Source organism: Rhynchophorus ferrugineus, unplaced genomic scaffold, assembly GCF_030347505.1.
Source record: "Rhynchophorus ferrugineus isolate W39M unplaced genomic scaffold, kcgeb_rfMv2 rfM9, whole genome shotgun sequence".
Classification (NCBI taxonomy): Eukaryota; Metazoa; Arthropoda; class Insecta; order Coleoptera; family Curculionidae; genus Rhynchophorus; species Rhynchophorus ferrugineus.
The window spans coordinates 15,189,070-15,204,371 of record NW_027472588.1 but is presented as its reverse complement, the minus strand read 5'-3'; the positions used below and the strand labels follow the sequence as shown (position 1 = coordinate 15,204,371).

At 31.5% G+C, this 15,302-nt stretch overlaps 1 protein-coding gene across 2 annotated transcripts in view; it reads right to left on the bottom strand.

The window, feature by feature from the left end:
- The window catches only part of LOC143203193 (protein sine oculis), a 76,030-nt gene extending 60,952 nt beyond the window's left edge, over positions 1-15,078 (bottom strand). The window contains exon 1 of one of the 2 annotated variants that reach the window (XM_076415327.1): positions 14,777-15,078. The gene's annotated coding sequence lies outside the window, so the exon portion shown is untranslated. Of the gene's footprint in view, positions 1-10,143; positions 10,165-14,776 lie in introns of those variants that run through there. The other variant, XM_076415328.1, reaches the window with a different exon arrangement.
- Positions 15,079-15,302: the final 224 nt, after the last annotated feature.

Here is a 15,302-nt window from a genome sequence, read left to right as displayed (position 1 = left end):
TTTTGCGTCGATATGTGACACTGGATGAAACATGGGTCCATAATTTCACTCCAATGTCAATTCGATAATCGTCTGAGTGGAGTGCACACGATGAACCCGCTCCACAGTGTGGGAAAACGCAACAGTCGGCTGGCAAGGTTATGGCGTCTGTATTTTGGTATGCGCATGGAATAATTTTCATTGGTTACATTGAAAAATGTAGGACCATCGTCCATCACATAGCGTTTTTGGACTCAACAGGATGAAATCGCTGAAAAACGGCCGCATTTGAAGAAAAAGAAAGTGCTGCTTGATCAAGACAATGCACCGTGTCACATACCGTTTCAAATTGGTTGAATTGAGCTACGAATTGCTGTCCTATCCACTGTATTCTCCAGATGTGGCCCTAAGCGACTATTCCCTGTTCTCAGATCTCAAAAGAATGATCGCTGGGAACAAATTTTCGTCGAATGAAGATGTAATCGACGAAACTGAGGTCTATTTTGAAGCAAAGGACAAATCGCACTACAAAAATGGTAACGCCATTTTTGTTGGAGTTGTTGTTTTATTTGTTCGTAGTTTTGTTGAAGTTGGAGGGTCGCCATAATCAGTATATCACCCTTGAAGGGAATTATGTGTAATAAGAAAAGTCTAATTTTGTCAATAAAATGTGTTTTACTATGGTAGGTCGGGGACTTTTCAATTGACCTGTTAAAGTCGCAAGTCTCTAATAATAGTTCATAGAAAATTCTATGGGGCTTGGTATTTATATTTTAAGTCCTGTTTCAGTAAATGTCCAGTCAAATTAGTGCTTTATCAACGTTGGCTTAGTGAAAAAATATGTCAAGAACTGAATAATGGTGCATCAAAAACTGAGGTCAATATCTGCACAGGTGAAGAGGTCTTATATGCCTATGAGCCTTGGACAAAACAACGATTTTACTGTCTAGATAAGTTAGTGATTTATCAACGTTGTCTTAGTGATAAAAGATATGCCAAGAAATGAATAATGATGGTCAAAAACTGCGAACAACATCTGCACAAGTGAAGAATCTTGAAGATATGCCTATGAGCCTTAAACAGAACAACGAACTTCCAAGACCAGCCAAAGAATTTTGAAGCAACTTCGAAGCAAATGATCCCGTTTCTTTGGAATAACTGGACATATTGCAACCGTGCTTTCAGAGCAACGTAGAAGGATTAACTCTGAATGGTACACAACCATCTGTTTACCAGAAATATCATGTCGAAAAAAGGTGCGGCAAAAAGCATATCAACCACTTATTTGATTGGCCAAATGGTCCAATTGATTAAATCATCCTCCGTACAGGCCTGATTTGGCACCAAATGATCTTTTATTTCCACAAGAATAAATTATGTTACCAATGCTTTCGGCGCCTGGGGAAGAATAACTATCAACATGGAGAATATGTCGAAAAACAATAAATCCATTAATGTCTTTTGCATCTTTAGGATTAAAATATAAATCTGGTAGATATATGGTAGATATAAAGATAACATTATTTACAAAATGAAGCTTCCATAATATCATTTTCGTAAAATATGCTTAAATCATGAAAATATAATAAAAAATAATGCAATAATAATAAATAATAATCAATATCAAAACATCATTTTTTAATCCCCTATGACAATGTGATTGTTTCACATATCATGTGAAATAATATTCTATAAGCCGCATTAAGCAATATCAATGTAATGAATCGACCTAAAACCTACACCTCAATTTGGATTGCAAACAAATATTCGACGATTGATTAGGTGCATAGAACATTAGATGTAAGTGAAAAAGCCTATGAAGGTAAACATTTATGTTCAGCTATATTCTCAGATGTTGCACAAGCCTTGGATAAAGTGGCATGACGGCCTTATCGTATCTGTATAAGAAAAGGTTACCGAAACAATACACTGAACTATTGAAATCTTACATTACAGCAAGAGTATTCAGAGTTAACTACTAGAGGATGTACAGAGATTTTTAGTACAAGAGGAAGGCTACGCTATAATAAAAGAAGCTAAATCAGGTGTAGTACAAGGAGGTGTAAAGGGACCAATTCTTTACCTACTCTACACATGTGATATACCACAAATAAAAAACCACAATGGCTATAATTGCTGATGACACTGCTATTCTTTTTTCTGTCGGAAATAATAGCGAATACTTCACACGAAAATAGGCAAGTGCAGGATCCAAACCTGGAATATCAAAATTAACGAAAGTAGATAAGTGTATGTGCAGTTCACGTATAATCAGATCACACAAGTACCAATAACAATAAATAATAGTGTCATTCCATATAGCAACAGTCCTAAGTATCTAGGAATGAATCTTGATGCAAAACTTCGGTGGAAGGAACATGTAAAAAAGAAACGGAAATAATTGGAGTTAAAATATAGGGGAATATATTGGTTAATTGGAAAAAAAAACAAATAGCAGGTTAGTCTGGAACGACTAGTAAAAACGTAATAAATAAATTTAAAAAAAAATCGTATCCATTCATCAAAATTGCAACCATAATACAGTCATAGTCACAAGAAAACCATAATTTGTGATTAGCTATCAATGGGATTCTTGCTTAGTCTGAACAGTAAAGTTTGGTTACATTTACAACTCATATTAAATGCTGGTAAAAATGATTTTCAATTTCAAAATCTTACATTACATTGTGAAATCTTGAGAAATAAGTATATTAAAACAAAAGGTAATTGCCATTGATCTTCCCTATCCTATCCCATTTAGTTATATGCGACCTCTGCTTATTCTTCAATATCAACAAATATTATATAATATGGATAATAAGTCTTGTTTTAATGCTATTTCTTAAGACTGCTATTGATTACATGCTTTAAAACTTTTTTTCAAGTAAACTCTAGTTGGTAAAGAGGAAAATATATAACCCCGTATAATAATCTTGTAAAATAAATGTCATAAATAATTCTTAAAATAAATATATTTTAAAACTCAGCCCAGCCAAGCCCTAGAAGAATGTGACAAAGCAAAACTTTTCTTAGATTCTATATTTCCTATAGCTTCCCATTCAGTTTGCGTCATTTTTGACGATATTAGGTTACATTAAATGTAAATATGAAAATCTATTTTTAAAAAAACGTGAAAATTTAAACTCAATAGTGACCGATTGGTATCTAATTGTTGTAAATTAGCGACGACAATACGTCTGAATTATTTAACACGACAAACATTTTGTACGTCTCTTGATTGATTGACTGCTGTCCGATTTATTTAATTTTCGTTAAGTTTCGGTAAGTGCTAATTAATTAAAAATAATACAAGCTCTATTAGGATACTGGTGTTAAAACGTTATTTTTTGTTTATTAATGTTATTAAGAGATATAAATGTTTGTAACTCATTCGATGACAGAGTATTAGAAAATTTGCCAATTTAATTAGGATCTATTTTTGAAGTCATGCTGATTTTGCAACTTAATGAAATATGGACAGTTCTTCGAAATTGTTTCGAAGATTTAACTGAATCATCGATCCATAAAGGACATTATAGTACAATTAGGTTTTTATAGTTAGCTATTTAAATATTAGATTCATGTATAAAAATGATCAAAATATCATTTTTCACTTTAAGATGTCATTTATTGGAAAACATTGGTAAAACATATGTTATTCAAAATATTTTTCATAATGTTCTACAGCTTTCCATGATTCTTATACACTTATAATCAGGAACAGATCAGTTTAAACATAACACTCAAAACTATAACCCGAAATATAATTTAATTGCAAAAGAAGATTCCTCGACATCAAGAGAGAAATCAGAATATAAGGTAAATTACCTCCTTAAAATTAGGGATTTGATAAAAGAAAAACGAAAAGCTAGAAGAGTATCTAGAGGCACAGAACCAGAAATGCGGTAGGCAAAATAATATTTAATAGAATTAGTAATAAGACAAATCAAAGACTAAAGAGTATAAAAATATTTGGTTCGAGAAATATGTAAGTAAATTAATCCCGGAAGCAGACAAAGATTACTTGCTATGGAAAGCAACTCGGAGATTTAAAAGACCAATTATTAGAGTACCGCCTATTAAAAATGACCAAAATGAATGGGTTCGACGCCGCGATGAAAGGACTGAATTCGCAGAGCAATTAGTTAATGATATATAGTTTACAATAGTCATAAATCCTGTTTATCAGTTCAATGTAGCTGTAAACCTTATTTCTCATGATGAATGATATGTATAAGTAGCGGTCAAGAAGATCTACAAATGGAGACTGGAAAATACAGCTTAATAGTTCCAAATCTATCCATGTTCATTCTGCGTTGAGGCGAATTGACATGAATGATGAAAGGACTGAATTATTCGCAGAACATTTAGTTAATGATATAGAATCTACAATAGTCATAAATCCTGTTTATCAGCTCAATGTAGCTGTAAAGCTTATTTCTCATGATGAATGATATGTATAAGTAGAGGTCAAGAAGATCTACAAATCGACTAAGGACTGGAAAATACAGCTTAATAGCTCCAAATATGTCCATGTTCATTCTGCGTTGAGGCGAATTGACATGAATGATGAAAGGACTGAATTATTCGCAGAACATTTAGTTAATGATATAGAATCTACAATAGTCATAAATCCTGTTTATCAGCTCAATGTAGCTGTAAAGCTTATTTCTCCAACGGAAGATGTCACAGAAATTGACAACAACCTTAATCCTAAATAGGTTCGAGTAATTGATAATATTTCACTTGGGTTGTTAAAAGAGCTGCCACGAAAACACATACATGTGAGCATCCATCCTGTATTAGAACAATTAGCGATAACAACAATATGAATTGGTCTTTGTAAGTAGTATTTTGGTATTCCCCAGGAGACAAAAGGATTTTATAGAATTACTGAATTCCCAACACTAACAGAGAAAACACCCAAGTCCCGCCCTCAATCGAGGACCCAATAATTGAGCTGACCTATAAAAACCCCGGCACAGATTTCGGAGATCTCTTTTTCTCCGGGCTCCCTCGAGTAGCCATGTCGTCGACTGTAAATTCTTAATCACTCGAATAAACCATAAATAATCCCGTTAGTTTCTATAATTCTACCACGTGTCCATCCTCAAATCTCACATACATATATATTCAATGCCTGTTTGAGACTGAACCATGTTCCGGAATGTCTTAAAGTTGCTCGAATAATTATACTTAAAAAATTTGACAAACTGACAGAATAAGTTGAATTTTACAGGCCTATTTCGATGCTACCTCCGATATCAAAATTATTTCAGAATTATTGTTAAAACGCAATAAAACATTTATAGAAATACCAGATTTCCAGTTTAGATTTTGGAATCACCATTCGACAATCGACCAAGTGCACAGAGTAGCAGCGGTTGTTGAAAAGGCATTCGAAGAAAAGAAATACTACCCTGCAATATTCTTGGATGTCTCGCAAGTTTTTGAACAGGTATGGCATTTGGGATTAATCTACAAAATGAGCAAATTGCTACCGCGGAATTTGACATCTGTCGACTGCTGGAATCATATCATTTCGAAAGAAAATTTAGAGTATCGCATGAAGGTACATTCTCAACACTTAAACCTATTTCCGCTGGAGTTCCACATTGAAGTGTGGGCCATTTTTATATCTGCTCTATACTGCTGATATCCCAACAACAAAAGAAACAATACTGGGATCATTTGCTGACGACACAGTTATATTGGCAAAAAATGTATCTGACTAACGCTATGGATATGTATAAGTGGCGGTGAATAAGATCTAGAAATGGACTAGAGACTGGAAAATACAACTTAATAGCTCCAAATAGGTCCATGTTCATTCTGCGTTGCGGCGAATTGACAAAAAGTTAATTATATCACTTGACAGATGCCCGATTACTCAAGCAGAATCAGCTAAATATCTCGGAATATATCTTGATGGTAGGTTGAACTGGAAATATCAGGTCAGACAAAAAGTAGAGCCGATTAGACTCAAAGTCAAGCAACTGTACAGCTTAATAGGAAGATATTCTTAACTTTACCTAAAATCAAAGAAATTAGTTTTTCAGTGAATCATAAAGCGTATTAGGACCTATGGGGTTGCACTAAAACATCAAACCAATTAGTAATCCAACGCAACAAAAGTTCTACGATTAATTACCAACGAAGAACTGCACCATGACCTCGAAATCAAATGGATACACGAAGTGATCCAAGATTTCGCGCTAAAACCAAATGAATAAGCTAAACGATTAAAGCGAACCAAAGCACAGGAACGCAGAATAGTAGTAATAAATTAATTTATAAATTAAGATTGTACTACCCATATCGCAACTAACGCACTAAGCAAACAACATAATGTAGGAATATATGTTATTATGATTGGGCCGTACAGCACAGAATTTAAAAACGTTAAAATTCAGTTATAAAATGTTTATTTCCATATTTAGTATTCAAGGGTTTTATAGTATTACTAATATTTAAGAAATAATTATCTCTTTCATCGTTTATAATATTTCTTGTAAATATAAAATGATGCTCGACTATGCGGTATAAAATAATACATATATCAGATTATATACTAGCATTATTTTTTAAAGTTTACTTTCTAGCATTACAAATGTACATAGACCTGCGTCAGTAACAATGTGTTTTTCTAATAAAATTGCTTAAATTTGACGGTCCCTAGGTTATTCTCGTCTAGCACTAACCATAAAACTAAATAAAATTTGAATAATTTTCAACATAACCTTGTATTAACTCATGAATGAAACATATCCATTATAGATTCGGGTACCGCTTCTTAAATGATTTATAATTTTCATTATTATAATTAATCGCTTTTGTTGATTTTTAAATCAAATTCTTGGTAGAAGGGGTGTAGAAGGATATGGACTATATAATGCAATTCAAAGTACTTAGAATTTATGATAAATATTTACATACTGGTATGATATATAGTTGAATATTATCATTTTTAAACCGTTAACGGAATAATATTATTAAATTACGTTTATCTAGGTGAAAATAAAAATGAAAGTTGAATTAATACTGATAAGGTTTAAATATATAATGCGAGAGAAATTGTTATAGAAAAAGTTTCACGAATTTAAATAGAGATTCATTCATAACTGTTTGAGTTAGGAAACATCCATGTTAGGAAAATATTCCTAGTTTGTGGAATCCTAGCGTCAGTATCACAATTCAGCTTGGAGAACTAACCTAATCTACTGAAATTTGCGCCGAAGCTTGCAGCTGAAGTAAGCTATTTGATTTTGGGGAACCCAACACTTGGGGAACTATTCCATGCAGGGTGTGTTATGGACATTTGAATAAATATAGCGTAATTCAGAAGATCATCAAAGACAAAATTTGTGGACGAAAATTAAGTAAATACTAACAAACAATTTAATTACAATTTCAAGCTAGTATAGAGCATTACTGATAACGATCTGCATGTGCAATAAAAAAGCCTATTTTGTCTAGTTACGAGATACAAATATTCAAATTTCTGGATTAAACAGCTTCAATTATATTAAAATAGAATTTGATCTGTAATATTGTCTGTACAGCCTGTACATATCTATAAGTTGCCGCCGAACAAAAATACTGCAGAATAATCAAGCGTAATATTTCCTAAAGTTTACCTAGATATGCATCAACATCACAAAAAAATTAATGGATTGAAACTCAGGTTATATAATATGTTCAATGAAACAATCTTGTATATTATAGAAACAGCTTCAAATGAATAAAATCATCATTTGTAACATTATAAAATACAAATAAGATAAAATGTTGTTCAAACGCTAAAATAATTCTAAAACATAACCAATGTTGCAAAAAAAGACTTAAATGGAAACGCTTAAATCGTCAGTCATGTTCTATCATATGCATTCATTAATATTGTATCTTTATTGTTTGTATCGATTGATAATCCTAAATGTTGATAAGAAAAATATTTTACACTGAAGTTCATATTGGAACAGCTTTCTATCACCAGGATTGTTCAAGTTATAAAAGTTATTATAATTCTAGTGATGAATATAAATATAATGAAATTAAGATAAGATTACAAATCAAATATATTTTATTAGTCAGATCAGACATTTTTATATATGTATAATATTGTATGTTATAATATTACATAAAAGTACTAATCCTTACGATACGTGTAAAAATTTAATGTTACTTTAACCATTAGTTTGTAAGTTATAGTAGTTTTAATGCAAAAACATATGTTCTTTTCAAAACAATGGAACAAAAATAATTTAGTTGCCTGAAATATGTTAAAAAATAACCAGGTGTCGGTAATTACCTTTAGGAAGTTAAATAATAGATCTCACTGGCCATAATATAACCATATACATCATTTTATTCTATTGACATTAAACTAGACAAATTACTTTCCGCCAAAAGTAATATCTGCACAGAATAGCAACGGGTGATGAAAGATCAGTTGATGAAGTCGGTCTATTGACCGCAAGGTCAAGATGCTGTGAGGGGCTTTATATTATGAACTGTTGAAAACTGGAGAAAGAGTTATTACTGATCGCTACTGGCTAATGATCAGTTTGAACAGTCTATTGATTCAAAAACGTTGAGAACACGCCCAAACATTATAAGGTAATTTTGCAACATGATAACGTGCAGTTTCATACAGAAAAACTTGTCAAAGAAGTTTTAAAATCACTTGGATGGGAAGTTGTATCGCAGCTGCTCTAGTCTACAGACCTCACTACATTTGACTACGACCTTTTTGCATCGAGGGGGTACGCGCTTACAGTTAAATAATTGCTCGATGAATGGTTTAACTTAAACGATAAACTGTCCATTTGGAATGCCATTTATAAATTGTCTGAGATGGGAGAAATGTATAGAATCAAATCGCAAATACTTTGAATAAATAAAATTTGATCATCTATTGAAAAAACGTGTTTAGAGATAAACCTGAAAATGATTGAGGATTACAGACTTGAGGATTACAACCGCTATTACCGAATGATGACTCTGAAACTTCTGGTAGTTCAAAATAGTACATAATTCGATAAACTAAAAAACAGAAGTTGCGTGAGGTAGTTAACAGCTTAGAGATATTACAGGATATCTTTAAGTATATCTTCAAGTATCGGGTTTTTCTACACCAAACCAAAAACAATAATATTCAGAGCGATATTTCGAACATTCAAACAAAAGAAAAAGGCTTTCTTACAGCGATAAGTGATAGTGGATGAAATATGGATTAAATACCTACACATTTGAATTAACTTTTTCGTGACCGAGCGGAGTATTTTAGGTATCACAGATACGGTTTCATTGTAATAATTTCCTTAATGTCTTTTATTCTATTTTCTTTCCAGATAATCCTAGAAATAATTTTAATAAATAATTGAATTTAGTTGAAATTTGCGACGAAAAAATTGAATTTATTTACGTGGGGGTACCTTCGTTTCCCCCCAGGACCTGCAGCGTATTCCATGTATTCGTACAACTAGAAGATTATGAAGATGACATATATACTAAACATTTTCACAACTGGAAATGTAATGACCGAAATAGACGACGATCTTTATTACCAAACTTGGCACAAGAAGTTATACTGTCAAACGTTCAAAACAGGAAACAAAATAGAAATAACTTTCACAAAACAGTAACAACTTCAATAGATTTATGTCTTGTGAACAGAAAAGACACGATTCAAGAAAATCCAAGAAAAACAAAGAGATTCAACATAATGTAAATCGAAGAAACCTATTTGCAATGTCCTCCGAGACGAAACTGAAACATTTTTAAGCCCTGACTGTAAAAATAATGATTTAAACGCAAATAATAATTTAATGTTAAAATGAAAATATTTTTCTAATAATAACCAAACTGGTCAAATTATTAAGAGTTTTATTTTATGACTTCGCAAAACGTCATGCCTAATTTACAGAAGTTATCGAAGTGTTACATATTTGCGGTATCATATTTACCCGACATGGTCGGAAATTGTTGTAGCACGATTCTGGAAAGGTTAAAAATCAAATGACGATCGTCAATGAGTAGCCGGTGAAAAGCAAATGGACCCAATGACCCATGACAATCATCTAAACAATCACTCTAAATTATATCCAGATGTCTTAAGATATGCAAATTTCTGACAAAATTAAACAAAATCAAGTATAGACTTACCAAACAATATATAAAGACTAAATATAGAAATGAAACGATTCTAACTCTGAATGTATCTCGGATTACTCTTCGTCTGCGTATCTACTTGTACAATAAAAAAAAACTCGCCTTTGCCGACTGTGGTTTGAAATCAGCCGCGATATCGGGAAAAACACAGATCACCGATGTTCACGTTGAATTCGGGATCATTTCCCGCCAATATCTAAATGACATTATAATCCATTTCTAATCTATGTTTAGTGATTCTCAATCGGGCTTTAATCTAACCCAGGCCCGTCGTCGGATTAACGATGATTTCTAATCAGTACACCGGGTTGATTTACTGCCGCTTGAAACATGATAACGTCCAGGATTATGTTTCCTTTGTAAATATTTTTTTAATTGCGCTCATTTTACAAGTAATCATGCGAAGAGAAAAAATAATAACAACGTAATTGGGATGTTAATTACATTTTTTTCTCGTCGTTATCAAATATATGTTTAGCCGTGTGTTTTGTGATGATATTTGTTGATGATGATCGGGCGGTTTTACCTGATAAGATATGGATTTGAAACGACGTCGATGAATATGAATTAGAATTCTTTTACCACGCTAACATAATATGTTCGTTGGTATTATATGAAGTTTAATAATCTAATGACTATCTGTTATATTCAGTGTACAACTCTCAAAATATTATTAAAACGGTAATACGTACGTGTTTCTCTTATTAATAGAATAAAAAAAACTATAGAGACCACCAAAAGACTGAGAATACATCTTGGAATGTATAATTTAGACAAAGACTTATGTTCCGTTATGGTTGACCAATTTTATTAATACATCTTATATTAAATATGCTTACTACAATCTCAATGAAGAAATTAATTTATTATTATTGTCCTGTCTTACTTGCATCAATGCATAAGCAAGACGAGTGCAGTATAAATACGTATGATAATTCGTAAATTAATCCCAAATTGTCCACGTTGCTGTGATTTAGTAACCTTATTTCATGTTTTAGGACGAAATCTTTGACAACTTCGATAACATCGTGCAGATCTTTGTAGGTTATATAGTGACGAAGAACGTAGTTAGTAGTGTTTAAGTTCAAACAGGCTTTACAATTGACTGATAACCAATCTTTTTTTATCTTAGTTTAAAAGAGTATTCTCCAACTAATCAGAACAGTTCTTTGATTTTGAATATGATCTGCTTGTTTTTCGTTTTGTCTAATATAATGTTTCTAATTTAATCCAGCATCGGTGGGGATGCCCATGTATTTTGCTGAGTTTTCTTGATGAATCAAGGATCCCTCAGGAAATATTATTAGGTCTTGATTAGTGTAGGGAACTACCGATTCAAATCGACTATCGACTGTTTAGTAATTCACTAATTTTTACTATCGACTGTTTCAGTCGCTATTTTTGGTTCGACTGATTTTACTACTATTTTTACCAGTGACTGTTTCAGTTACTAGTTTTGGTCCGGCTGATTTTGTTACTATTTTCTATGGACTGTTTCAGTCGTGTACTTTTAGTTACTATTTATAAGGTTCTACTAACGTTTTTGGCTCTGTCGTCCTAGCCGCGACCTTGAGAAAAATGTACCCAATTTATTCTTACATAGATTTATATGTAATATATATAGCTTTATGATTGTATTGGTAGTCTGCTTGTAAATAGCAGTATATTGTATATTAATATAGGAGCATTTTGGAACGATATTTTTTAAGATTGTTAAAGTAATAGAGTAAAAAAATTAAAATAGTGAATGATAAATAGTAAAATACTTTTTACTTTTTATATGGCAATAATAATTTCGATTACGCTTTCGACATTTCCGTTCAATAATAAATAAAGCATTTGCTTTATTTAAAAAAGCTCTAGGAGTAATATGCGATCATTTTTAATTAATCGTGAATTAGTTTTTTATTCTATGATTAGGTATATGTTTAATTTTTATTTAGTATTTATGGTTATTTTACATTTATATTGTCTATATTTGTTATAGTATATTATTTAAAAATATCAATTAACATATTAAAATGCGATAAAACATTTGTGGGGTATTATTCTATTCCATAGAAAAATTCCATTCCTTTTAACATATCCACAGAACATTCAAATATAAAAGTAATTCTAGTTCGTTTTAAATGAATGATTCTTTTGCTTTTCTTTTTTAAAGTTAGTACGTGAAGGAATATGTACATTTCCGTCTCGCTATACTAACATTGGTAAAAATAAGCACATATAATATTAATTGCCCCAAGCAATTATCTCCGTCCTTTTCTCTCTCACAATTTATACAGTAAGGGGTTCGTACATATTTGTCTAACATCACGAATTGAGAAAAAAACAGTCAAACCTTGTCGAACAGTGTTAGTTCTTTGACTATCGACTATTTCGACTGTTTTCATTCGATAGTTCCCAACGCTAATCTTGATCATTTTGCCACAACGCAAAATTGACAGATTTTAAGCTACGAATAAGCTGTACTTTCTGGTCTCTTATCCATTTGTGAGTCTTTGTGATCCTGTTATTTGTACTTTTTCTTTAACCCTCTGTTTTTTTTCATGATTGTGTCGTCGGTAAATGTTTCAAGTACTGTTTCTTATATCAGCAATTTAGAACAGATATGATTGACTAATAAACGGTATATTACTGTGCTCAATAAATAGTAAGACTTTTGAAATAATAAAGAAATATAGTGGTAATAATATAATTTTTTATTTTTATTAGGTGCATTAATGCGGTGAAAAGATAAAGCTAACGGTTCATAATTGCACACAAAAGTCAATGAGCTCTCTTGCTACAAAATATTGACTATGAATTGCTAGGCACTACATTTTCCAATCTTTCTGGTGTTACTGTTATACTTCACTCAGGGCAATGATGGCTCCTTGAAGCTACTAAGGGACGTCAAACCACTGTGTATAGGTGCTGCAAGATGATGTGACATCGATAGGAGTGATTAATCTATTTTAGACTGGTTTAACACGTCATCTCTAATCATCATTATAGTGGTTTAAAGAAATCAGATATATGAGAATTTCTCTACGTTCTTTTTAAGATAACTTAGACCTATATTAAAGTCAAATTATTTTAATTCGTTAATTACAAAAAAACCATAAGCAGAAAATAATTAATCACGACTAGGTGGAAATAAAATAAGAAATCAAAAACGGGTAATAAAGCTAAATAGCAAAATATTAATTAACAGTAATTTAAACTGTTAATTACTTGTCACTGGAATTTTTTCTATCTATTCTAAGCGAATAATTGTTATGGCTCATATTTAAGCTGGAAAGGCATACGTAATATATGTTACCTTTAATAAAAAAAAACTTTCTGTTGCCAAATAAATCACTGCCGCAATATTCGTATGACTATTTCATCCATTTATTTTTCTAATTAGTACATATAATTGCTTAAACAAATATTGTCTATGTCTAATCGTTACACTACTAATGATAATATTTAAAATATTTCGTTGATTTTAAACTAAACTAGTGTTATACTAGCTGTTGGTTGTTGTATTATTATATTAAAGTTAAGGAATATATTATTGCAATATATTTTTGCAGGTTCATTGAAGATATAAAATAAATTACAATTTACAAATTTCGTAGTTATCAATCAATGTTGATTGGTGGATCTTATACTTAGATTAGTGAAAATTATCAAATTAAGACAAATGTCTTAAGATTAATATAGTGTTCAATAATTTGATTATTAATGACCATATCTAATTTGTTAATCAATCATAATTTTTTATATACAAAAATATCTCAATAATTGATATGATGTATTAATGTCATCGTATTTCTTTGAAGTTTGTTTATATTAATAACTTGAGTAAATATTCGCTGTTTACAAGTAATAGGCTTAAAATACAGTGTTAATCATGTCATTTTAATTTATTTGACAAAAACAAATATATTATTTACAGGGAGTTTTACTGTATTATTTTATTTTAAAATAATATATACGAGTTACCGAAGATTCTTATTGATTTATAGTAACTGTAAATCGATTCACTTGTGCGTTGAAAGACTGAACGGTTGTAATATAATAAAATAAAATGTATTTGCAATTTTACAATACAGAACCACATCTTAGAAAAACTGTGAATTTTCTTTAATCATATTCATTACCTTCAAAGGACTATTACTTAAGCTGGTAGATGCCACATTGCTTGGCCAGCCACCATTTTTTCGTTATAATGAAGATTTTCTTGGGATATATACATTAAATTTAACCACTTATTTGTGAATATATGGGAATGTAATTTCTGTGAGAGAAATGCAAATAAGTCTAGATCTATTTTAAAATTTTATATGCAAAATTCGTTGGTGTCAGTTAGAATAGAACTATTTACATTGAAAGTAACTATAGAGTAGGTACCTTATAATAATCAATAATTAACTGGATTTATTATTACGTGCAAGTTATAATTATATTGAGTAATTTGTAGGTTCAGTCATTAGACATATATATTAGCCACTATCGAATTAGAATAATTTATTCTACATATAAAGTAATGCATTTCAAGAGATGCTCAATAGTTCCCTTATCAAGATTGGATAATCTTTAATACCTGAGCTTTTTGTGAATAAAAAGTTGAGGTTTTAGCCTTAATGTTAATATTTACCTTTGTTTCCACTATACACTAAAGAAATATCGAAATCCAACACACACCAAATATAAAAAACTGAGTTAGAAGAGGGCGCAATAACGATTTTATCACTTCAGGCGAGTTAACCGGTCAAAAATCGCTTCTATATTTAGATGTTTTTTGCGTAATTTTCACTAGCGCGACAACGGAAAGATATTCTTAGGAATAGTTCTCCGCTTTTTAAATGAAATGGTGGGAAGTGGACAACTAAAGACAACTTCGGACTTAGACTCAGCTAGTACGCTCGCGACTGTAACGGCGCAACAACTGACGTTCTCAAACAAGTTTCTGTCCTCTTCCTATTTTGAAAGCCTCCATGGGCGTTACGTAAGGTCGGTTACCAAGGTAGTGGAGGGCGTGGCCTGCGAGCGACGCTGACCAATGGTACTGGTCGATCGGGATTGATGTAGTCCTTTCTTTAGGTGCTAATTCTCTATCATTCTACTCTTCGTGTGGTAATTACCAAACAGTAAATAAATCAGATATACTTGTTTTTTCATTT